Source organism: Pongo pygmaeus, chromosome 3 (genome assembly GCF_028885625.2).
Source record: "Pongo pygmaeus isolate AG05252 chromosome 3, NHGRI_mPonPyg2-v2.0_pri, whole genome shotgun sequence".
Classification (NCBI taxonomy): domain Eukaryota; kingdom Metazoa; phylum Chordata; class Mammalia; order Primates; family Hominidae; genus Pongo; species Pongo pygmaeus.
The window spans coordinates 25,695,532-25,723,056 of NC_072376.2; the positions used below are offsets into that span (position 1 = coordinate 25,695,532).

The 27,525-nt window shown below is 38.2% G+C and overlaps 1 protein-coding gene across 8 annotated transcripts in view; it reads left to right on the top strand.

Moving 5' to 3' along the window:
- The window catches only part of TBC1D19 (TBC1 domain family member 19), a 207,103-nt gene that overhangs the window by 724 nt on the left and 178,854 nt on the right, over nt 1-27,525 (top strand). The window lies entirely within an intron of this gene.

Consider the following 27,525-nt stretch of genomic DNA (forward strand, 5'->3'; position numbering starts at 1 on the left):
GTCTATCCGTCCACCACCTAGCATTTATTGGATATTTTATAACATGCTAGGCACTGAGGATGCACAGATTGTTTGAGATCTTTGCCTTTTTGTGACTCATATAAATGAAATCATACAGTTTGTACATTTTGTGCCTGCTTTCTGGCATTTAACACAGTGCTTTTGAGATTCATCCATTTTGTTGATATTTCAGTAGTTCTATTCCTTTTTATTGCTGAGTAATATTTCAGTGTTTGAATGTACAATGGCTTGTTTATCCATCATTGTGTGAAGCGCATTTGGGTTGCTTTCTGGTTTTAGAGATTATAAGTAAAGCTGATATATACATTCTAGTATACGATTTTGCTTGGATATTTGTTTCTTTTTTTCTTGGATAAATACCTAGGGTTGGAATTGCTGACTTGTATGGTAAGTGTAATTTTCATTCTATGAGAAACTGTCACACTTTTCCAAAGTGGCTGTATCATTTTCCATTCCCACAAGCAATTCTGAGAGTTCCAGTTGTTTTGCGTCCTTGATAGCACCTGATGTTGCCAGTCTTTTATTTATTTTTATTAATTAATTATACTTCTCTAGTAGAAGTGTAATAGTATCTTATTTTTGCTTTTATTGCATTTCCCTAATGACTAATGATATTAAGCATTTTCTTATGTGCTTATATCTTTTTTGGTGAGGTAGTCTTCAAATCTTCTGCCCATTCTTATTGTTGAGTTGTAAGGATTCTTTCTCTATGATGTAAGTCTTTATCAGATGTGCGTCTTGCAAATATTTTCTCCTAGTCTGTGGATTATCTTTCTTTTTTTTTTGAAACGGAGTCTCCCTCTGTCACCCAGGCTGGAGTGCAGTGGTGTGATCTCGGCTCACTACAACCTCTGCCTCCCAGGTTCAAGTGATCCTCCCGCCTCCACCTCCTGAATAGCTGGGATTACAGGCATCCACCACCATGCCCAGCTAATTTTTTATATTTTCAGTAGAGACGGGGTTTCACCATGTTGGCCAGGCTGGTCTTGAACTCCTGATCTCAAGTGATCTGCCTGCCTCAGGCTCCCAAAGTGCTGGGATTACAGACGTGAGCCACTGCACCCTGCCCAGTCTGTGGATTATCTTTTCATTTTCTTAACTGGGTCTTTGAAAGAGAAAAATGCTTAGTTTTGGTGACATAAATTTTTATGAATTGTTTTATGATTTGTGCTTTTTGTTCCCTACCTAAAAATGTTTGCCTAACTCAATGTCTTAAAAAAGTTTCTACTATGTTTGTTTGTTCTAGAAGTTTTATAGTTTTAGCTTCTACATTTAGGTCTGTGATCCTAAATGTAGAAGTGTGATCCATTTTGTAATCCATTTTGAGTTAATTATTGTATATGGTGCAAGGTAAGCTTTTTTTTTTTTTTTTGCATATGGATAGCCAGTATTTCCATTACTGATTTGTTGAAAAACCTATCCTTTCTCTGCTAGTTTCCTTGGCACCTTTGTCAAAAATCAATTACACGCACACAAAATTTCTGGCTCTCTATTTTGTTCCATTGATCTATTTGTTCATCATACAATACCACACTATCTTGCTTTTTGTAACTTTATAGTAAGCCTTGAGATCAAAGTCCTCCAAATTTGTTCCTTTTTTTCCCAAAATTATTTTGGCTATTCTAGGTCCTTTGCTTTGTTATATAAATTTTAGAATCCTCTTATAAATTACTACAAAAATTGTTGAAAATTGGATTGGGATTATGTTGAATCTGTAGATCAATTTGGGGAGAATTGAGATTTTAGCAATATTAAATTTTCTGGCCCATGGACATAGTTTATCTTTTCATTTATTTATGTTGTTTTTATTTTCTCTTGTCAGTGTTTTGTAGTTTCAGCACACAAATATTGCACACTCTTTGTTAAGATCTTCCTCTTAAGTATTTCATGGTTTTTGATGCTATTGTAAATGGTGACTTAAGTTTTAATTTTTTATTTTTAACATACAGAAATGTAATTGATATTGATCTATTTACTATGTATCCTGAGAACTTGCTAAACTTATATATTGGTTATAGTACCTTTTCTGTAGATTACTTAAGATTTTCCAGGTACATGTATCATAATGAACTAAAGACAGTTTTACTTCTTCCTTTCCAATCCATGTGCCTTTTATTTCTTTCTCTTGACTTATTGTACTGGATAATGCCTCCAGTGCAATGTTTTGCAGATGCTTTTTTGCAGGTTGAGGAAGCTCTATTCTATCCCTAGTTTTCTGAGGGTTTTATCATGAATGGATGTTGAACTTTGTTAAGTACTTTTTTTATGTCTGTAGATATGTTCATATTATTTTTCCTGCTCATGTTGATATGATGAATAATACTGATTGGCTTTGAATGTTGCACCAATTTTATATTCCTGAGATAAATTCCACTTGGTTATGATGCATTATCCTTTTTATATATTTCTTGACTCAATTTGCTAACATTTTGCTGAAGATTTTGTAACTGTGTTTATGAAAGATACTGGTTTGTGGCCGGGCGCGGTGGCTCATGCCTGTAATCCCAGCACTTTGGGAGGCCAAGGTGGGCAGATCGCTTGAGCTCACGAGTTTGAGACCAGCCTGCGCAACATGGCAAAACCCTATCTCTACAAAAAATACAAAAATTAGCCAGTGTGGCAGTGTGCACCTGTAGTCCCAGCTACTTGAGAGGTTGAGGTGGGAGGATGGCTTGAACCTGGGTAGCAGAGGTTGCAGTGAGCAGAGATCGCACCACTGCACTTCAGCCTGGGTGATAGAGCCAGACCTTGTCTCAATAAAAAAAAAAAAAAAAAAAAGATATTACTTTGTAGTTTTTTTTTTTTCTTGTAACACTTTGTCTGCTTGTCTGCTTTCGATACCAGTTAATGATGATCTTATAAAATGAGTTGGGAAGTGTTCCTTATTTTCTGGAAGAAATTTATGTAGAATTAATATTATTTGCTCCTTAAATATTTGGTAGAGTTCCCAGCAAAGTCACTGGGGCCTAGAGTTTTCTTTATGGACACATTTTTAATTAAAAAAATTCAATTAAAAATATATGCAGGCCATTCAGGTTATCTATTTCTTCTTCTGTAAGCTTTTGTAGTTTTTATGTTTCAAGAAGTTGCCGCACTTAATTTATTTTAATGAATTTACTGGTATAAAATTGTTTATATGATCCCCTTATGTTCCTTTTAGTGTCTGCAGGATTTGTAGTGATAGCCCCTCTTTCATTCCTTATATTGTCATATGTGTTCTTTTTTTTTTTTTTTTTTGAGATGAAATCTCGCTTTGTCACCCAGGCTGGAGTGCAGTGGCATGATCTCGGCTCACTGCAAGCTCTGCCTCCCAGGTTCACGCCATTCTCCTGCCTCAGCCTCCTGAGTAGCTGGGACTACAGGCACCTGCCACCATGCCCAGCTGATTTTTTGTATTTTTAGTAAAGACGGGATTTCACTGTGTTAGCCAGGATGGTCTCGATCTCCTGACCTCGTGATCCACCCGCCTTGGCCTCCTAAAGGGCTGGGATTAAAGGCATAAGCCACTGCGCGTGGCCATGCATTCTTTTTTCTCTAGTTAATCTGGCTAGAGCTTTATCAATTATATTAATACTTTCAAAGAAGTAGCTCTTGGTTTGATTGTTTTTCTGTTTTCAGTCGCTCTGATTTTTTTCCTTAATTTTTTTTTCTGCTTGCTTTGGATTTAATTTGCATTTTTAAAGCTATTTAGGTGAAATTTAGATATTTGATTTGAGACCTTTATTCTCTTCTAATTAAATGCTCTAAATTTCTTTCTATGTACTGGTTTATCTGTGTCTATAAATTAGGATATAGTCTATTGCCATTTTCACCCAATTAAAATTTAAAAAAATTCTCTTGTGATTTTATGGGTTCTAATAACCCATGGGTTATTTATAAATGCGTTGTTTACCAGTATCTTTCTTTGATTGATTTCTAGTTTAATTCTCTTATGGTCAAGAATAAAATATGTATGATTTTAGCTGTTTACTTACTTTTATGATCCAGAATATGTTTTATCTTGTTTGTTTCATATGTACTTGAAAAGCATGCTTATTCTGCTGTTTCTGTTCCGTAATTGTCAATTAGGTCTAGTAGACAATTTTGTTTCAGTATTCTATATCCTTACTGAGTGTAGGGGCTTCAGTCAATATAGACAAGGATCAAGCTAGGTTTGGGTTTTGTTATTGTTGTCATTACCTTCACTATATCACAGGCTTCAGATTCCCTTGAAACTAGAAGTAGTTAGGAGGCTGAGGCGGGCAAATCACTTAAGGCCAGGAGTTTGAGACCAGCCTTGCCAGCATGGTGAAACCCTGTCTCTACTAAAAATACAAAAATTAGCCAGGTGTGGTGGTGCATTCCTGTAATCCCAACTACTTGGGAAGCTGAGGCAGGAGAATTGCTTGAACCTGGGAGGTGGAGGTTGCAGCGAGCTGAGATCGTGCCACTGCCCTTCAACCTAGGGGACAGAGCGAGACTTCATCTCAAAAACGCAAACAACAACAACAACAAAACCCAGTAGTAGACTGCTGTTACTTTGTGCTTGGCATAGATCTTAGGGTACTATAGAGTTTTCCTCATTGTTTCTACTACATCCTTGACTTTCTTCTGTCTCCTTGCCTGTTTCCTCAGGGGGAGATCTCTCTCTATGCTCTTGTCCCCAGCAGAAGTCTGTTGCTTGTTATTCAGTCCTGGGCTCATAGTAGGTGCAGGAGTCATCTGTTTTTCTGACTCAGTCCATGTGCTTTATCCTTGGGTGTGGAGCTTTCCCAGCTTTGGCATGTTCCATCCCCTTATCCCTTTGGCAGCCCAGTTCTGCCTTGTATCTGTGCTAAGTATTGAGTAAAAGACCCATACCTGCCCTGCCCTAGTGCTAATTTACCTCTGCTTTGTACTGTTGTAGGATCCTGGGCCCAAGAGAGTTTTCTTATTTTCCTATGAGGTTGAGGGTTTTTGTATCTATCCCACCCCCAGAAGCAGTGGATTACTGCCTTGTCTTCAGAATGGGAGGGTTTCTGAACCTTCCTCAGTGTTTTTAGTCCTTTGCTTCAGATGAGAGGAGAGTTTGGCCAAGGTGGCAGTTTTATGCTTGTCCTGCAGTGGCAGCCTATCTCGTTTTGCACACCTGTGCCACCAGAGTGCTCTTTGTAGATTTCTGCTCTCAGTCTTTTGTATGGGCACCTGGCATAGACCTATGGAAAGGAGTATGCAAATGTGTGTGAATTCCCCTTGCATTTTGGGTTCCAAAATTATTCCAAACGGACACACTAGCCTACATCTTGTCTATGATAGTTAACATTTTAGTTCATTTCTTACTGTCTTGTATGGTAGCTTCCTTTTCCTCCTGTGCTCTGCCAAAGGTGAAGTAGTTTAGAATCTCATATGTCCTTGAAGGAGTTTGTTACTACTTGGAATTTAATTCACTTGGTTGTCTTATAGCTTCAGTTTAGATGGGTTCAAAATGTATGATTTTTGAATATTGTATGGTTTTCTTATTATTTGGCTGGGGGTGACATTCTTTTGTAGTGGCTTTCTACAGTGGAGCTAACAGAACTCCAAGAATTAGGGTATAAATATTGCTATAATGTCGTGAGAACGATTGGTATGTAATTTTCCTTCCTTGTAACCATCTTTGTCAAGTTTTATGTCAAGGTTATGCTGGCCTCATAAAATGAGTAGGGAAGTGCTGCCTCCCTTTTAAAATTTTATTTGACATAAGAGTGTTATAAGATTTGTTATTTTTTAAATGTTTGGAAGAATTCTTCAATGAAGCCTATGTCTGGAGTTTTCTATTTGAGAATATTTTTAAATTAATAGACTTTAGATTTACAGAAAAATTGAGCAGAAAGTAGTTTCCATTTATCCCTCTCCTTTGCATAATTTTCATCTATTATTAACATCTTGCATTAGTGTGGTACATTTGTTTCAGTTGAACTAATATTGATACGTTATTATTAACTAAAGTTCATGGTTTACATTAAGGTTCACACTTTGTCTTGCAGGTCTGTTTTTGTTTTTTTTTTTGTGAAACAGTGTCTTGCTATGTTTGTCTCGCTAGGCTGGTCTCAAGCTCCTGGGCTTAAGGGATCCTCCTGACTCAGTCTCCTAAGTAGCTGGAATTCCAGGTGTTCACCCCTGTACATGGCTACTGTGGGTTTTGACAAATACATGGTGTCCTGTATTTATGTATTCACAATTCCAGTATCATACAGAATAGTTTTAGTGTTCTAAAAATCCCCTGTGGCTTACCTGGTCATTCCTCCCTTCCCCCTGAGACTCCAGCAATCACTTTTTACTGTCTCTGTAGTTTTGCTTTTAAGAATGTCATATAGTTGGAATTATATGGTATGTAGTTATTTTACTGGCGTCTTTCACTTAGCAATATTCATTTAATGTTCCTCTCTGTCTTTTTGTGGCTTGATAGATGATTTTTTTTCTGTTTAGTAATATTCTATTGTATGGATGTACCACAGTTTGTTTATGCATTCACCTATTGATAGACATCTTGGTTACATACAAATTTTAGCACTTATAAATAAAACTGCTATAGTGAGCTGAGATCGCACCACTGTGGAACAGGAATTAAAAGAAATTAAAGAATGTGTAAGCAGAAACTCAGTTATATGTAAGAAACCCGATTCCCCTTGAGAAAGAGAAAGAGCTGGAGTCCTTTAAAAATTAACTGCCTGAACTGAAGGAAATAGAGACACAAAACAACCCTTCAAAAAATCAATGAAGCCAGGAGCTGGTTTTTTGAAAAGATCAACAAAATTGATAGACCGCTAGCAAGGCTAATAAAGAAGAAAAGAGAGAAGAATCAAATAGACACAATAAAAAATGATAAAGGGGATATCACCACTGATCCCACAGAAATACAGACTACCATCGGAGAATACTATAAACACCTCTACACAAATAAACTAGAAAATCTGGAAGAAATGGATAAATTCCTCGACACAGACACTCTCCCAAGACTAAACCAGGAAGAAGTTGACTCTCTGAATAGACCAATAACAGGCTCTGAAATTGAGGCAATAATTAATAGCTTACCAACCAAAAATAGTCCAGGACCAGACGGATTGACAGCCAAATTCTACCAGAGGTACAAGGAGGAGCTGTTACCATTCCTTCTGAAACTATTCCAATCAATAGAAAAAGAGGGAATCCTCCCTAACTCATTTTATGAGGTCAGCATCATCCTGATACCAAAGCCTGGCAGAGACACAACCAAAAAAGAGAATTTTAGACCAATATCCTTGATGAACATAGATGCAAAAATCCTCAATAAAATACTGGCAAACCGAATCCAGCAGCACATCAAAAAGCTTAACCACGATGATAAGTGGGCTTCATCCCTGGGATGCAAGGCTGGTTCAACATATGCAAATCAATAAATGTAATCCAGCATATAAACAGAACCAAAGACAAAAACCACATGATTATCTTAATAGATGCAGAAAAGGCATTTGACAAAATTCAACAGCCCTTCATGCTAAAAACTCTCAATAAATTAGGTATTGATGGGACATATCTCAAAATAATAAGAGCTATCTATGACAGACCCACAGCCTATATCATACTGAATGGGCAAAAACTGGAAGCATTCTCTTTGAAAACTGGCACAAGACAGGGATGCCCTCTCTCACCACTCCTATTCAGTGTAGTGTTGGAAGTTCTGGCCACGGCAATCAGGAAGGATAAAGAAATAAAGGGTATCCAATTAGTAGAAGAGGAAATCAAATTGTCCCTGTTTGCAGATGACATGATTGTATATCTAGAAAACCCCATCATCTCAGCCCAAAATCTCCTTACGCTGATAAGCAACTTCAGCAAAGTCTCAGGATACAAAATCAATGTGCAAAAATCACAAGCATTCTTATACATCAATAACAGACAAACAGAGAGCCAAATCATGAGTGAACTCCCATTCACAATTGCTTCAAAGAGGATAAAATACCTAGGAATCCAACTTACAAGGGATGTGAAGGACCTCTTCAAGGAGAACTACAAACCACTGTTCAATGAAATAAAAGAGGATACAAACAAATGGAAGGACATTTCATGCTCATGGGTGGGAAGAATCAATATCATGAAAATGGCCATACTGCCCAAGGTAATTTATAGATTCAATGCCAACCCCATAAAGCTACCAATGACTTTCTTCACAGAATTGGAAAAAGCTACTTTAAAGTTCATATGGAACCAAAAAAGATCCTGCATTGCCAAGTCAATCCTAAGCCAAAAGAACAAAGCTGGAGGCATCACACTACCTGACTTCAAACTATACTACAAGGCTACAGTAACCAAAACAGCATGGTACTGGTACCAAAACAGAGATATAGATCAATGGAACAGAACAGAGCCCTCAGAAATAATGCCACATATCTACAAGTATCTGATCTTTGACAAACCTGAGAAAAACAAGCAATGGGAAAAGGATTCCCTATTTAATAAATGGTGCTGGGAAAACTGGCTAGGCATATGTAGAAAGCTGAAACTGGATCCCTTCCTTACACCTTATACTAAAATTAATTCAAGATGGATTAAAGATTTAAATGTTAGACCTAAAACCATAAAAACCCTAGAAGAAAACCTAGGCAATACCATTCAGGACATAGGCATGGGCAAGGACTTCATGTCTAAAACACCAAAAGCGAAGGCAACAAAAGCCAAAATTGACAAATGGGATCTAATTAAACTAAACAGCTTCTGCACAGCAAAAGAAACTACCATCAGAGTGAACAGGCAACCTACAGAATGGGAGAAAATTTTTGCAATCTACTCATCTGACAAAGGGCTAATATCCAGAATCTACAATGAACTCAAATTTACAAGAAAAAAACAAACAACCCCATCAAAAAGTGGGCAAAGGATATGAACAGACACTTCTCAAAAGAAGACATTTATACAGCCAAAAGACACAAGAAAAAATGCTCATCATCACTGGCCATCAGAGAAACACAAATCAAAACCACAATGAGATACCATCTCACACCAACTAGAATGGCAATCATTAAAAAGTCAGGAAACAACAGGTGCTGAAGAGGATGTGGAGAAATAGGAACTCTGACACTGTTGGTGGGACTGTAAACTAGTTCAACCATTGTGGAAATCAGTGTGGCGATTCCTCAGGGATCTAGAACTAGAAATACCATTTGACCCAGCCATCCCATTACTGGGTATATACCCAAAGGATTATAAATCATGCTGCTATAAAGACACATGCACACGTATGTTTATTGCGGCACTATTCAGAATAGCAAAGACTTGGAACCAACCCAAATGTCCAACAATGATAGACTGGATTAAAAAAATGTGGCACATATACACCATGGAATACTATGCAGCCATAAAAAATGATGAGTTCATGTCCTTTGTAGGGACATGGATGAAGCTGGAAACCATCATTCTCAGCAAACTATCGCAACGACAAAAAACCAAACACCGCATGTTCTCACTCATAGATGGGAATTGAACAATGAGAACACATGGACACAGGAAGGGGAACATACACACTGAGGCCTGTTGTGGGGTGGGTGGAGAGGGGAGGGATAGCATTAGGAGATATACCTAATGTTAAATGAGGAGTTAATGGGTGCAGCACACCAAAATGGCACTTAAAGTATAATTTAAAACAAAAATTAACTGCCTGTTTTTCTGTGACTAGTGAGCCTTATCTCTCCCTTTCTCAGGCATTGTAAAGACCCTGTTTCTCTAGCTGTGCAGCTGCAAGGTCACTAGACAGATAAACTCAAGCCGTAAAACATGTTTTTCCTTGAAAAGTAAGAAATGATGTAATGCATGTCTCAATTAATTGAATAACTGTCTTATTTCTTGCTTCTGTTATATGCTTCTCCCTGCACAGATCTCCCCCTACCCCATGAAGTGCTAAGGTAACTTAACTCTTTGTTCAGGGCTCAGTCCTTTGGATGTTAATCTGCCTGAGCTGGTGCACCTAAATAATAAATATCCTCCTCAACCCCTCGGTCTCTCTGATTCCCTAAAAAATCCCGCTACAACTGCAGTCCAGCCTGGCGAAAGAGTGAGACTCCATCTCAAAAACAACAACAACAACAACAACGAAAACCTGGTATAAACCTTCATGTGTAGGTTTTTGTGTGGACATAAATTTTCAGCTATGTTAGGTAAATACCAAAGAGTGAAATTGATAGATTGCGTGGTAAGAGAGTGGTTAACCATCAGAAACTGACAACCTGTCTTCCAATGAGGCTGTGCCATTTTGCATTCCCACCAGCAAGAAATGAGAGTGCTGGTTGCTCCACATCCTCCCCAGCATTTGGTGCTATCACTGTTTTGGATTTTAGCCATCTTAATGTGTGTTGTGATATCTTATTATTTTAATTTGCAATTCCCTAATGACATATGATATTAAGTATCCTTTTATGTTTATTTGCCATCTGTGTGTCTTCTTTGGTCAGGTGTCTATTTAGATCTTTTGCCCATTTTTTAATTGGGTTGTTTTCTTGTCATTGAGTTTTAAGAATTTTTTGTATATTTGGGTACAATTGTTTTGCAAATATTTTCTTCCAATCTGTGGCTAGTCTTTTTATTTTCTTCAATAACTTTCTAAGAGCAGAAATTTTTAATTTTAATGAAGTCCAATTGATCAATTGTTTTCTTTTATGGATTGTGCATTTGATATTGTGTCTAGAAATTAATAGCTAAACCCTAAGGTCATCTAGATTTTCTCCTCTGTTATCTTCTAGGTGTCTTATATTTCTGTGTGTTACATTTAGGTCTATGCTTCATTTGGAATTAATTTTTGTGAAAGGTCTAAGGTCTGTTTCTAGATTCCATTTCTTGTCCCCTACTCCCAACACCCACCCTCTCTTTCTCTTCCTCCCCCCTCCTTTGCATGTGGATGTTCCAGTACCATTTCCTGAAAAGACTGTCTTTCATCCTTGTATTGCCTTTACTCATTTGTCAAAAATGAGTTGGTGATGTTTATGTGGATCTGTTTCTAGGTCTCTATTCTGTTCTGTTGATCTATTTGTCTATTCTTTCACCACTACCACACTGGCTTGATTGCATACCTCTGTAAGTCTTGAAGTTGGTGGTGTGAATTCTCCAACTTTGTTGTACTTCAGTATTGTGTTAGCAAGATTTTTAATACAGATTTATTTATTTTTAATTAAAAAAATTTTTTTTGAGAGAGAGTCTCACTTTGTCGCCCAGGCTGGAGTGCGGTGGCATGATCTTAGCTCACTGCAACCTCCCTCTCCTGGATTCAAGCAATTCTCTTGCCTCAGCCTCCAGAGTAGCTGGGATTACAGGTGCCTGGCTAATTTTTGTATTTTTAGTAGATACGGGGTTTTGCCATGTTGGCCAGGCTGGTTTCAAACTCCTGGCCTCATATGATCCATCTGCCTCGGCCTCCCACAGTGCTGGGAGTACAGGCATGAGCCACCGTGTTCGGCCCATACAGATTGCATTTTGATAGATATAGAAGTGTTTGGATTTTCTATGCTTCTATTGTCTGTTCTGATAGGTTGCATTTTTCAAGGAATTTGTTTTTATTTAAATTGTGTAAATTATTGGCCTAAAGTTGTTTATAGTAAACCTCTATTTCTTTTTAATGTCTGAAAAAATCTGTTACCATTTCTGATAATGGTAACTCGTGTGTGCGTGTGTGTGTGTGTGTGTGTGTGTGTGTTTGAACAATTTTGCTAGGGGCTTATTAATTTTATTAGTCTCATCAATGAACCAGTTTTGGGGTTTACTAATTTTCTCTTAATTTCAGATCAGTTCTTTATTATTACTTTCCTCCTGTTTTTTTTTTTTTTTTTTTTTTGAGATTGATTTGCTGTTCTTTTTCTAGTTTCTTAAAATGGAAGCTTGTGCCATACATTTGAAGTCTTTCCTCTTTTATAAAACATGCATGCAAGGTTATAATTTTTCTTCTGAGCACTGCTTTGACTGCATTCCACAGTCCTAATTAGACATATTTTTATTATCCTTTTGTTTAAAATGTTTTCTAATATCTTCTACAATTTTTCTAATATTTAACTCAAGGGCTATTTTGAAGTATATTGCTTAATTTCCAAGCAATTGAGATACTTTAAAAGATATTTTTGTTATTGATTTCTAGGCTGAAGCTTGCTTTGCTGATTTGCTTGATTTGCTAAGGGTTGCTTTATAGCACAGAATATAGTCAGTTTTGCTGGATGTTCTGTGTGACCTCATAAAGAATGTTTATATTGCCATTGTTGGATTAGATTACCTATATGTGTCACTGAGGCCAAGCTGGAAATTATGCTGTTCAGCTCTTCTATAATCTTATTGGATTTTTTTGTTTGTTCCATCAGCTATTGAAATAAATATGTTAAAATCTCCCACCATGATTGTGTATTAGTCTATTTCTCTTTTTAATTCTGTCAGATTTTTGCTTATGTATTTAAAGGCTATTTTTAGTGGTTATATACAGATTGATCTTATGATATTTTCCTGTTGGTTTAACCTCTTAATCGTTCTGAAGTATCTCTCTTTATCTCTAGTGAGGCTCTTGCCTTAAAGTCTGTTTTGTATGGTGTTATTATAGCTGCATTAGGTTTCTTTTGGTTAGCAGTTGCATGGTATGGCTTTTTCTATCCTTTTATTTTCACCTTCTTTGTGACTGTATTTAATGTATATCTTGTAAAGATGTCATATAGTTTTCTTAAAAATCCAGACTGACAGCTAGAGTCTTTTTTTTTTTTTTAGTAGAGACAGGGTTTCACCATGTTGGCCAGGCAGTCTGGAACTCCTGATCTCAGGTGATCCTCCCGCCTTAGCTTCCCAAAGTGCTGGGATTGCAGGCGTGAGCCATTGCACCTGGCCTTTGTATTTTTTTAATAGTCTTTTAATTGTATTAGTCTATTTACATTTAATAAATGTACTGATCTATATGGTTTTATAACTCACATCTATATGGTTTTATAACTCACATTAATGTTTGTTTCTTATTTGATCTACTTCATATTCTGTTTTCTCTCATTTTTGCATTCTTTTGGATTATTCAAATTCTTTATTACGTTTTCCTCTTCATTAGCTTGTTGTACTGTTCTTTAGGTAGCTACACTAGAGTTATAGCACTTATTCCTGATTAATTATAGTTTTATATAAATTATTACTTTCACTATTTTCCTGTAATATAATGCTAGAACTTAGAACAATGTACTCACCCCTTTCTTTGTGTGACATATTTGCCATGCATTTTAAATCTGTATGTATTTTACATTTCTTATGTATATATTTCTTATGTATATATTTACATAAGACATTGCTATTTATTGTATTGCAGTATTAATATTTAGTCAATATATTCATTCTTAACCATATTTTAATCGTTTTTGCTCTCATGAAGAGATGATAGTATTACAAATAAGTATATACAGTCCCCATACATTCCCTTGTGCAAAATCTAAGGACCAGATATTAAGGAATTCATATTATTTTTTAAATTATAGAAAGGTAATTCATGCATATTTTATGTTATTTAATATCCCTATCAGGATCTGGCAGTACTTTGTAATTGTATACATTAATATTTCTGCAGCAAAATGCATGAATTTTTACACCATGTATGATAAATGACTAAATATTCTTCTTTTATTTTCTTGAGATGGACTCTTGCTCTGTCGCCCAGACTGGAGTGCAGTGGCACGTTCTCGGCTCACTGCAAGCTCCGCCTCCTGGGTTCATGCCATTCTCCTGTCTCAGCCTCCTGAGTAGCTGGGACTACAGGCACCCGCCACCATGCCCAGCTAATTTTTTGTATTTTTAGTAGAGACGGGGTTTCACCATGTTAGCCAGGATGGTCTCTATCTCCTTACCTTGTGATCCGCCTGCCTCGGCCTCCCAATGTGCTGGGATTACAGGCGAGAGCCACCGCGCCCGGCCTTAAATATTCTTCTGTCAATTTAGTATCACATGAGTTCAAGTCAGGACAGATTTTGCCACTAATTCAGTTTTGAAAAAACTTGGTTTGCAAAGCTTTTCAGGATTCAGGATTTCAAAAAAGGATTATGGATATGTACGTATAACATCAGGAGGTGAATCCTTGAAGTAATAGAAAGTTGGGCAAGGATAGAAAGAAATAGAATGGAGACAGGAGGGAGCCAAGACGGCCGAATAGGAACAGCTCCGGTCTACAGCTCCCAGCGTGAGCGACGCAGAAGACGGGTGATTTCTGCATTTCCATCTGAGGTACTGGGTTCATCTCACTAGGGAGTGCCAGACAGTGGGCACAGGACAGTGGGTGCAGCACATCGTGTGCGAGCCGAAGCAGGGCGAGGCATTGCCTCACTCAGGAAGTGCAAGGGGTCAGGGAGTTCCCTTTCCTATTCAAAGAAAGGGGTGACAGACGGCACCTGGAAAATCGAGTCACTCCCACCCTAATACTGTGCTTTTCCAACTGGCTTAAAAAACGGCGCACCAGGAGATTATATCCTGCACCTGGTTTGGAGGGTCCTACACCCACGGAGTCTCGCTGATTGCTAGCACAGCAGTCTGAGATCAAACTGCAAGGCGGCAGCGAGGCTGGGGGAGGGGCGCCAGCCATTGCCCAGGCTTGCTTAGGTAAACAAAGCAGCCCGGAAGCTCCAACTGGGTGGAGCCCACCACAGCTCAAGGAGGCCTGCCTGCCTCTGTAGGCTCCACCTCTGGGGGCAGGGCACAGACAAACAAAAAGACAGCAGTAACCTCTGCAGACTTAAATGTCCCTGTCTGACAGCTTTGAAGAGAGCAGTGTTTCTCCCAGCACGCAGCTGGAGATCTGAGAACGGGCAGACTGCCTCCTCAAGTGGGTCCCTGACCCCTGACCCCCGAGCAGCCTAACTGAGAGGCACCCCCTAGTAGGGGCAGACTGACACCTCACATGGCTGGGTACTCCTCTGAGACAAAACTTCCAGAGGAACAATCAGACAGCAGCATTCGTGGTTCACGAAAATCCGCTGTTCTACAGCCACTGCTGCTGGTACCCAGGCAAACAGGGTCTGGAGTGGACGTCTAGCAAACTCCAACAGAGCTGCAGCTGAGGGTCCTGTCTGTTAGAAGGAAAACTAACAAACAGAAAGGACATCCACACCAAAAACCCATCTGTACATCACCATCATCAAAGACCCAAAGTAGATAAAACCACAAAGATGGGGAAAAAACAGAGCAGAAAAACTGGAAACTCTAAAAAGCAGAGCACCTCTCCTCCTCCAAAGGAACGCAGCTCCTCACCAGCAATGGAATAAAGCTGGATGGAGAATGACTTTGACGAGTTGAGAGAAGAAGGCTTCAGACGATCAAACTACTCCGAGCTATAGGAGGAAATTCAAACCAAAGGCAAAGAAGTTGAAAACTTTGAAAAAACTTTAGACGAATGTATAACTAGAATAACCAATACAGAGAAGTGCTTAAAGGAGCTGATGGAGCTGAAAGCCAAGGCTTGAGAACTACGTGAAGAATGCAGAAGCCTCAGGAGCCGATGCGATCAACTGGAAGAAAGGGTATCAGCAATGGAAGATCAAATGAATGAAATGAAGCGAGAAGGGAAGTTTAGAGAAAAAAGAATAAAAAGAAATGAGCAAAGCCTCCAAGAAATATGGGACTATGTGCAAAGACCAAATCTACGTCTGATTGGTGTACCTGAAAGTGACGGGGAGAATGGAACCAAGTTTGAAAACAGTCTGCAGGATATTATCCAGGAGAACTTCCCCAACCTAGCAAGGCAGGCCAACATCCAGATTCAGGAAATACAGAGAACGCCGCAAAGATACTCCTCGAGAAGAGCAACGCCAAGACACATAATTGTCAGATTCACCAAAGTTGAAATGAAGGAAAAAATGTTAAGGGAAGCCAGAGAGAAAGGTCGGGTTACCCTCAAAGGGAAGCCCATCAGACTAACAGCGGATCTCTCAGCAGAAACTCTACAAGCCAGAAGAGAGTGGGGGCCAATATTCAACATTCTTAAAGAAAAGAATTTTCAACCCAGAATTTCATATCCAGCCAAACTAAGCTTCATAAGTGAAGGAGAAATAAAATCCTTTATAGACAAGCAAATACTGAGAGATTTTGTCACCACCAGGCCTGCCCTAAAAGAGCTCCTGAAGGAAGTGCTAAACATGGAAAGGAACAACCGGTACCAGCTGCTGCAAAATCATGCCAAAATGTAAAGACCATCAAGACTAGGAAGAAACTGCATCAACGAACGAGCAAAATAACCAGCTAACATCATAATGACAGGATCAAATTCACACATAACAATATTAACTTTAAATGTAAATGGACTAAATGCTCCAATTAAAAGACACAGACTGGCAAATTGGATAAAGAGTCAAGACCCTTCAGTGTGCTGTATTCAGGAAGCCCATCTCACGTGCAGAGACACACATAGGCTCAAAATAAAAGGATGGAGGAAGATCTACCAAGCAAATGGAAAGCAAAAAAAGGCAGGGGTTGCAATCCTAGTCTCTTTAAACCATCAAAGATCAAAAGAATCAAAGAAGGCCATTACATAATGATAAAGGGATCAATTCAACAAGAAGAGCTAACTATCCTAAATATGTATGCACCCAATACAGGAGCAACCAGATTCATAAAGCAAGTCCCGAGTGACCTACAAAGAAACTTAGACTCCCACACAATAATAATGGGAGACTTTAACACCCCACTGTCAACATTAGACAGATCAACGAGACAGAAAGTTAACAAGGATACCCAGGAATTGAACTCAGGTCTTCACCAAGCGGACCTAATAGACATCTACAGAACTCTCCACCCCAAATCAACAGAATATACATTTTTTTCAGTACCACACCACACCTATTCCAAAATTGACTACACAGTTGGAAGTAAAGTTCTCCTCAGCAAATGTAAAAGATCAGAAATTGTAACAAACTGTCTCTCAGACCACAGTGCAATCAAACTAGAACTCAGGATTAAGAAACTCACTCAAAACTGCTCAACTACATGAAAACTGAACAACCTGCTCCTGAATGACTAATGGGTACATAACGAAATGAAGGCAGAAATAAAGATGTTCTTTGAAACCAATGAGAACAAAGACACAACATACCAGAATCTGTGGGACACATTCAAAGCAGTGTGTAGAGGGAAATGTATAGCACTAAATGCCCACAGGAGAAAGCAGGAAAGATCCAAAATTGACACCCTAACATCACAATTAAAAGAACTAGAAAAGCAAGAGCAAACACATTCAAAAGCTAGCAGAAGGCAAGAAATAACTAAAATCAGAGCAGAACTGCAGGAAATAGAGACACAAAAAACCCTTCAAAAAATTAATGAATCCAGGAGCTGATTTTTTGAAAGGATCAACAAAATTGATAGACCGTTAGCAAGACTAATAAAGAAGAAAAGAGAGAAGAATCAAATAGACACAATAAAAAATGATAAAGGGGATATCACCACCGATTCCACAGAAATACAAACTACCATCAGAGAATACTGTGAACACCTCTACGCAAATAAACTAGAAAATCTAGAAGAAATGGATAAATTCGTTGACACATACACCCTCCCAAGACTAAACCAGGAAGAAGTTGACTCTCTGAATAGACCAATAACAGGCTCTGAAATTGTGGCAATAATCAATAGCTTACCAACCAAAAAGAGTCCAGGACCACATGGATTCACAGCCGAATTCTACCAGAGGTACAAGGAGGAACTGGTACCATTCCTTCTGAAACTATTCCAATCAATAGAAAAAGAGGGAATCCTCCCTAACTCATTTTATGAGGCCAGCATCATCCTGATACCAAAGCCGGGCAGAGACACAACCAAAAAAGAGAATTTTAGACCAATATCCCTGATGAACATTGATGCAAAATTCCTCAATAAAATACTGGCAAACCGAATCCAGCAGCACATCAAAAAGCTTATCCACCATGATCAAGTGGACTTCATCCCTGGGATGCAAGGCTGGTTCAATATACACAAATCAATATAGGTAATCCAGCATATAAACAGAACCAAAGACAAAAACCACAGGATTATCTCAATAGATGCAGAAAAGTCCTTTGACAAAATTCAACAGCCCTTCATGCTAAAAACTCTCAATAAATTAGGTATTGATGGGACATATCTCAAAATAATAAGAGCTATCTATGACAAACCCACAGCCAATATCATACTGAACGGGCAAAAACTGGAAGCATTCCCTTTGAAAACTGGCACAAGACAGGGATGCCCTCTCTCACCACTCCTATTCAACATAGTGTTGGAAGTTCTGGCCAGGGCAATTAGGCAGGAGCAGGAAATAAAGGGTATTCAATTAGGAAAAGAGGAAGTCAAATTGTCCCTGTTTGCAGATGACATGATTGTATATCTAGAAAACCCCATCGTCTCAGCCCAAAATCTCCTTAAGCTGATAAGCAACTTCAGCAAAGTCTCAGGATACAAAATCAATGTGCAAAAATCACAAGCATTCTTATACATCAATAACAGACAAACAGCCAAATCATGAGTGAACTCCCATTCACAATTGCTTCAAAGAGAATAAAATACCTAGGAATCCAACTTACAAGGGATGTGAAGGACCTCTTCAAGGAGAACTACAAATCACTGTTCAATGAAATAAAAGAGGATACAAACAAATGGAAGAACATTCCATGCTCATGGGTGGGAAGAATCAATATCATGAAAATGGCCATACTGCCCAAGGTAATTTATAGAGGAATGCCATCCCCATCAAGCTACCAATGACTTTCTTCACAGAATTGGAAAAAACCACTTTAAAGTTCATATGGAACCAAAAAGGAGCCCGCATTGCCTAGTCAATCCTAAGCCAAAGGAACAAAGCTGGAGGCATCACACTACCTGACTTCAAACTATACTACAAGGCTACAGTAACCAAAACAGCATGGTACTGGTACCAAAACAGAGATATAGATCAATGGAACAGACCAGAGCCCTCAGAAATAATGCCACATATCTACAACTATCTGATCTTTGACAAACCTGAGAAAGACAAGCAATGGGGAAAGGATTCCCTATTTAATAAATGGTGCTGGGAAAACTGGCTAGCCATATGTAGAAAGCTGAAACTGGATCCCTTCTTTACACCTTATACAAAAATTAATTCAAGATGGATTAAAGACTTAAACGTTAGACCTAAAACCATAAAAACCCTAGAAGAAAACCTAGGCATTACCATTCAGGACATAGGGATGGGCAAGGACTTCATGTCGAAAACACCAAAAGCAATGGCAACAAAAGCCAAAGTTGACAAATGGGATCTAATTAAACTAAAGAGCTTCTGCACAGCAAAAGAAACTACCATCAGAGTGAACAGGCAACCTACAAAATGGGAGAAAATTTTCACAACCTACTCATCTGACAAAGGGCTAATATCCAGAATCCACAATGAATTCCAACAAATTTACAAGAAAAAAACAACCCCATCAACAAGTGGGCGAAGGACATGAACAGACACTTCTCAAAAGAAGACATTTATGCAGCCAAAAAACACATGAAAAAATGCTCACCATCACTGGCCATCAGAGAAATGCAAATCAAAACCACAATGAGATACCATCTCACACCAGTTAGAATGGCAATCATTAAAAAGTCAGGAAACAACAGGTGCTGGAGAGGATGTGGAGAAATAGGAACACTTTTACACTGTTGGTGGGACTGTAAACTAGTTCAACCTTTGTAGAAGTCAGTGTGGCGATTCCTCAGGGATCTAGAACTAGAAATACCATTTGACCCAGCCATCCCGTTACTGGGTATGTACCCAAAGGACTATAAATCATGCTGCTATAAAGACATATGCACCCGTATGTTTATTGTGGCACTATTCACAATAGCAAAGACTTGGAACCAACCCAAATGCCCAACAATGATAGACTGGATTAAAAAAATGTGGCACATATACACCATGGAATACTATGCAGCATTAAAAAATGATGAGTTCATGTCCTTTGTATGGACATGGATGAAATTGGAAATCATCATTCTCAGTAAGCTATCGTAAGAACAAAAAACCAAGCACCGCATATTCTCACTCATAGATGAGAATTGAAGAATGAGAACACATGGACACAGGAAGGGGAACATCACACTCTGGGGACTGTTGTGGGGTGGGGGAAGGGGGGAGGGATAGCTTTAGGAAATATACCTAATGCTAAATGACGAGTTAATGGGTGCAGCACACCAGCATGGCACATGTATACATATGTAATTAACCTGCACATTGTGCACATGTACCCTAAAACTTAAAGTATAATAATAATAAAATAAAATAAAATAAATAGAAAGAAAAAATAGAAAATTAGAAAGTTAGAAAATAGACAAAATAGAAAGTTGGGCAAGAATAGAAAGAAGAATAAAGCAGGAGTCAGGAGATGATTACACAAGAAACTCAAAAAGATATTTGGCTGGTTCTTAAGATAAGATCAGATCTATATTTATATATATATGTGTATTTGTAAAATCAATGTAGATTTATTAGACAGATCTATAATATTATAGATTCATACTTTAAAAGAATATAATTATGTATCTTTAAAAATAATCTTGGACTTGTAAAAGAATCTGTGATACCAACTTTGCCTTAGTTTATATCCATTGGCACTGACATTTAATAGAAATAACTCTTTAAAGGCAACTTTACAATCAGCTTTAATAATATACTTTTAAACAACTGGTGGTTTGTTACAAGCCTTTTAAAATTTAATCAAGAGGGCATTTTCCTGCCACTAGCATCTTCTGTACTGCCTTCGTTTTATCTGTTTGGGTATATCCAGAAAGTGCTAGAGCAGTGTTGGCCCAACTTAGTTGGAAATATAAAATCACACAGAATATTTCGCAGCCGAATATAAGTGATTTTTAGATTTCCCCAGCCCCCACCATTAGCTCTTCTCTTAAACGTTGATTGTATTTTAATATATCCCTTTATATGTTGAAGTTTGTTAAAGAGAGTGTGGAATTTTGTGCTCTGTAGAAAAGAGCTATGTTTTTTGTTTTCTGAGTTACTTTATGAAGTCAACCTGCATCTTAAAATTGAATTTGCTGGCCAAGTGCGGTGGCTCACGCCTGTAATCCTAGCACTTTGGGAGGCCAAGGGGGGCGGGTTGCCTGAGCTCAGGAGTTCGAGACCAGCCTGGGCAACACACTGAAGCCATGTCTCTACTAAAGTACAAAAGAAATTAGCTGGGTGTGTTGGCGTGCATCTGTAGTCCCAGCTACTGAGGAGGCTAAGGCAGGAGAATTGCTTGAACCCAGGAGGCGGAGGTTGCAGTGAGCTGAGATTGCGCCACTGCGCCACTGCACTCCATCCTGGGCGACAGAGCAAGACTGTCTCTCCAAAAAAAAAAAAAAAAAAAAAAAAAAATTTGCTCACTCATCTTCTAGATGATGGGGTGATTAGCACCAGATCAGCAATGTTATTTTATGTTATCATGGATTATTTGTATTTAAAATGGATGTTATGTAATACCCCAAATGTTATTTTCATTCCATTAAGTGTTTAATGTATTTTGTTGCTCAGATTGTCATTATAAATAATAGAATTGCAAAAGGAAGGAACCTGAAAGAAGAGCTTTGAAGAGAGAAGGAATAATGCAACTAATAGATTGTTGTCCTGAGTCAAGAACCCTGATTACATTTGGTGTGAATCATGGAGTGCTGTGATACTTACCCATGTCTATTTTGGCTGCTGTTTGTCCTTTAATCCTGAAAAGTTAAAACAGTAAAGAAATGAATAATGGTGTACAGGGTAATAAAATAAGAAACTTCCTGTCTCCATAGAAAATACATATGTAAGGGATAAGAGAAGTACTAAAATGTGGGTTTGCTTGGTTTAAGTACATCTCTTCATGTTTTATTTCAGCTTTTAGAGAAAACTGAGTTATTTATAGAAGGTCTTGTAGGGTTGAATTTGGTAAGACCAAGTTGAATGAAAGGTAGAAAATTGGTTACTAAATGTGAAGTGAAGACTTTCAGGCATAAAGTATACCATGAAAGGAGGCTAAGAATAAAGATGCGGATGAATAGGGGACAAGACAGCCAATGCTGGAAGAGAAGGGGTTCAGCTTGGGGATGTCAGCAAAAGAAAACCAATGAGGGATCCATCCTCAGGTGACAGAAACCAGAGCAGGGCTGAAATTATACAGTGCGGATTGAGTATAAGGCATGGTCAGCTTTTGCAGAGCCAGAACTTTCCATTTGAAACTAGAGCTTATTCCTGGCTACAATGTGTTTCCACTGGGGTGACTAGGATTACAGAAACAAGTCTGGTCTACAGTTTTAGAAAGAACCAAAAGTATTAGGAAGAAATAAAGATAGTAGTAATTCAACATATTTTAATTGAGCCTCTCATCTGTGGTAGGATGGGCTCTTGAGAGAAATTAGAAAAGTACAAAACAATTAAGCTCATGATAAGGATATTTTGGGGATTGATGTGAGAAAGGACATATCCTTTTAAAATATCACTTCTGTTTTAGCTTTTTGTTTATATATTTTATATATATTGTGTATATCTCTCTCTATATATACATATATATATAGACATATATAAGCAATAACTCTCCTTCTTCCCCGCTCCCACCAACCTGTAGTAACCACTGTTCTACGGTCTGTCTCTATGAATTTAACTACTCTAGGTACCTCATACAAATGGAAACATACAGTGTCTGTCTTTTTAAAAATTTATTTCACTTAGCTTGATGGCTTCAAAGTTCATTCATGTTGTAGCGTGTGTTGAACTTTTCTTCCTTTTTAAGGGCTGAATAGTATTCCATTGTATTTATTGAACATTTCCTATGTGCCAGTTACTGAGTATATTGAAAGAAGAATGCAAATGAATAAGGTATAAATATACTGAGAGGAAATGGCTAGAGATTGGGGAAGTCTTGGATAGCACTCAAGGTGGCAAGATGGGAGTGAGTTCCCAATGTAGGAACAGTAAGAAGGCTAAGCAGAGGGTCTCTTTTATAGGGTATTTCCAGAGAAATAAGCTTATCTAGGTTGAGTGGAACTAGAGTTTTAGAGGGATGTAAATACTTGAATGAAGTATTCTGAGGAGGGTGAAGGCATGGAGTTGGTTTTTAGGAACATTAATCTGACACAGATGAGCAGGTTAGATAGGAATCGGAGTGAGTGCTTTAGCTTCACCTTCTACTCTTTTTAATTCTTACATTCTATTGGATCTTTTGCTGTTCCATAAACTAACATTGTACAAAACCATTTTCATGCCTTTGCTCAGTCTGTTCACTCAGCCTGTATTGCTTTGCTCCTGTTTTCCAGTTTCTTTAATTAGAATTGTTTCTTTTTCTATAGGAGGTACCTCTGTTGTGACATCTTTTCTTTCTTATAATGGCTTTTTGGTGTGTTTTAAAATTGGCTATCTTCCTTACTGGACAATAAAAACAAGTCCCAGAGAACAAGGACAATGTCTTATTCTTCTTGTATTTCTCATGGGGTTTTGTAGTTTGTAGGTTGAAATCTTTCATGCATAAAAGAAGGGACAAATACATTAATTAGAAGTACTTACCATGTGATAGCTCTTGTGCTAGATCTTGGGATACAGAGATGAAAGAAAATTTTTCTCAAGAAGCTTATAGTCTAATGCAGTGGTTCTCAAAGTATGGTTTGTAGGCCTCTGGTGGTCTCTAAGATCCTTTCAGGTCAAAGCTTTTATAATAATACTAAGACTTCTTTGGGGGGCTTTATTTATTGTGCAGACATTTATACTAATGGCACTAAAGCAATTGTGATGTGTTAGAACTGCAGGTGACTTAAACCATATCAAGAAACTGATACCAAACCCTATTGTATTCTTTTTTTTTTTTTTTTTTTTGAGACGGAGACTTGCTCTGTCACCCAGGCTGGAGTGCAGTGGCACGATCTCAGCTCACTGCAAGCACCGCCTCCCGGGTTCATGCCAGTCTTCTGCCTTAGCCTCCTGAGTAGCTGGGACTACAGGCTCCCGCCACCATGCCCAGCTAATTTTTTGTATATTTAGTAGAGATGGGGTTTCACCGTGTTAGCCAGGATGGTCCCAATCTCCTGACTTTGTGATCCACCCTCCTCGGCCTCCCAAAGTGCTGGGATGACAGGCTTGAGCCACCACGCCCGGCCAGCTCTATTGTATTATTTTCCACCACACACTGACAGTGAAAAAAAAAAGAACCAGTTTTACTTGAGTGTCTTTGAAGAAACAGTAAATAATTATTACTTTTATTACATCCCATCCCTTGAATACACATCTTTTTAATATTCTGTTGGATGAATGGAAAGTGCACATAAGGCACTTCTCCTGCATACAAAAATAAGATGGTTATCTAGAAGAAAAGCAGGTATGTGATTATTGGAGGTATGAGCTCAAATAATCAAATATTGGAGGTATGAGCTTTTTTGTTTTTTTAAATCAAACATTTGGAAGAGTGACTGACAAAAAATTATTGTTATTTATACTTGGGTCATTGGGACGTATTTTCTCAAAAATGGCAAAGTGAGCCTCTCATTTCAAAGAAAGCCATTTTATGTTGCCAACGATAAAATTTAAGCTTTAAATAAAAATTAGTTTTGCAAAACTTGTCTCTGCCACTGTGAACTTGATGGAATCGCAATACTTACAGACTTCTCTGATGATATTGGTGGTGATATTAATGAACATTACTTTTTATTTAATGATATGTTTTCACTTTATAACTTAGTTAACCAATATATTTGAAAAGACCAGTGTGTAATGTTACAAAATTATGTATGATACGTAAAAAATTAAGTCACAGTGCAAGGCTGATCAATGCATTTTTATGTTATAAAGTATGCAAAGTTTATTGATGGTCAGATTCTACATCAAAACTAATCTTTAGGAAACTACTGCTTGTAAATTTTGGTATACTATCAAAGGAGAATATCCCCATTTATCTGAAAAAGAATATTAAAATACTCTTCCTTTTTCCAGTTACATATATGTATGAGGGTGGATTTTTTTCATGGACAACAACCAAAACAACACAGTACCACAGACTGAAAACTATGGCAGGTGAAACAATCTAGGGGTCTTCTTTTAAGACGGACATCAAAAGAGATTTGCAAAAATGTAAAACAGTGACTCTTTTCTCTTTATTTTTGAAAATACAATTACTTTAAACAAAAATAAGTTAGTATACAATGAGTTTTTTACTGTTATATTAAAATAAAGTGAACAATTTTTTTGTGGTAAAATATACATAACATAAAAATGACCATTTTAATCATTAAGTATACAGTTCATTGTCATTAAGTACATACACATTATTGTGCAGCCATCCTCACCATCCATCTCCAAAACTTTTTCATCATTCCAAGCTGAAACTCTGTACCCATAAATAATAACTCTGCATTCTCCCCATCTTCAACCTGTAGTAACCACCATTGTATGGTCTGTCTCTATGAATTTAACCACTCTAGGTACCTCATATAAGTGGAATCATATGGTATCTGTTTTTTTTGACAGATTTATTTTACTTAGCTTGATATGATGAAAGTTCATCCATGTTGTAACATGTGTCAGAATTTTCTTTTTCTTTTTCTTTTTTTTTGAGACGGAGTGTCGCTCTATCACCCAGGCTGGAGTGCAGTGGCGCGGTCTCGGCTCACTGCCAGCTCTGCCTGCCGGGTTCACGCCATTCTCCTGCCTCAGCCTCCCGAGTACTGGAACTACAGTCACCTGCCACCACGCCCAGCTAATTTTTTGTATTTTTAGTAGAGATGGGGTTTCACTGTGTTAGCCAGGATGGTCTCCATCTCTTGACCTCGTGATTCACCCGCCTCAGCCTCCCAAAGTGCTGGGATTACAGGCGTGAGCCACCGCGCCCGGCCAGAATTTTCTTTTTAAGAGCTGAATAATATTCCATTGTACTAATACATATGTACATATGATTTTTGTTTATCCATTTATCCATCTATAGACATTTGGATTGTTTCCACCTTTGGCTATTGTTAATAATGCTACTATGGGCCGGGCATGGTGGCTCATGCCTGTAATCCCAGCACTTTACTTTGGGAGGCCAAGGTGGGCGGATCACGAGGTCAGGAGATCGAGACCATCCTGGCTAACACAGTGAAACCCTGTGTCTACTAAAAATACAAAAAAAAAAAAAAAATTAGCCAGGCATGGTGGCGGGTGCCTGTAGTCCCAGCTACTCGGGAGGCTGAGGTAGGAGAATGGCGTGAACCTGGGAGGCGGAGCTTGCAGTGAGCAGAGATTATCACGCCACTGCACTCCAGCCTGGGCAACAGAGCGAGAATCCGTCTAAAATAATAATAATAATAATAATAATAATAATAATGCTACTATGAACATTGGTGTGCAAATATCTGAGTATCTGTTTTCATTTCTTTGGATATGTACTCAAAAGTGGAATAATTACTGAATCATATGAACTCTATGTTTAATATTTTGAAGAACTACCATTCTAATAAACAAATATTTTAATTGTTTTTGTTTTAATTTCCAATGCAAGTATCAATAGATGTCATCCACATAAACAAAAGCATTCTTGGGTTCTCAATAATTTTTTTGAGGTGCAGTCTCACTGTGTTGCCCAGGTTGGTCTCAAAGTCCTGGGTTCCAGTGACCCTCTGGCTTCAGCCTCCCCAGTAGCTGGGATCACAGGTGTATGCCACTATACCTGTCTCCTCATCAGTAATTTTTAAGAGTGAGGGTCCTGAGACTGAAAAGTTTGAATATCAGTGGTCTAGTGGAATGAGTGAAATAGAGAGGCCGGTTAAGAAACTACAACAGTGGAGAACAAGTTGGACTGGACCTTGCTCAGAGAGGAATGGCCAGGGTGGTAAGAAGGCTCTGTTATATGAAGAGAACTTGAAGAACCCGGGAATATATTGTGGACTTAAAAGGAGAAGCCTTCAGAGAAGACACAATAGCTATCTTCAAATAGGAAGCTATCTTCAAATAGGAAGCTCTCTCACAGAAGAGACATTAAGCTTATTTCTGTGACCCCAGGGTGGAGTGGTGGAGGGGAGGGGAGTAGTGATGGTAAATCTTAAGGAGAATTAATCTCATAATAAGAATTTTCCAGTAGAATAGTTCAGAGATGGAATTGACTAAGGTAGGGATGTAGACAGTTTCTAAGTTAGAAAGGTAGAGTTTTAAATTTAGAGTTTTGAAGCCAGAAAATCATCTGGAGAGGATAATCAAGCATTAAATGGTTAGTCAACGTAGAAGAATTCTGTAATCACTTCTAACCCTACAATTCCATGGGACATAGAATGATGAAGTTCAGGATTAGCATGATAGCATAGTGAAAAGTAGGAAAGATGAGGTCTCTTCAGAGGGAATTAAAGGATCCTTGGAACCCTTTCTGTAGAACTTCCTATGCCCTCATTTGTACTTAATGGAGATTTAGCCTCAGCTTACTTCGCAGCTTCTTTGGCCCAGCTGCTATTTTAGCTGCTTTGCTTCTCCAGTTCCCTTTGTTCACCAAGATTAGAAATTTAAGATTGCTAGTGGCCAGTACTTTGGACTAAGACTATTCTAGTAGGAATTGAAAGAAACTGGATTTGTGT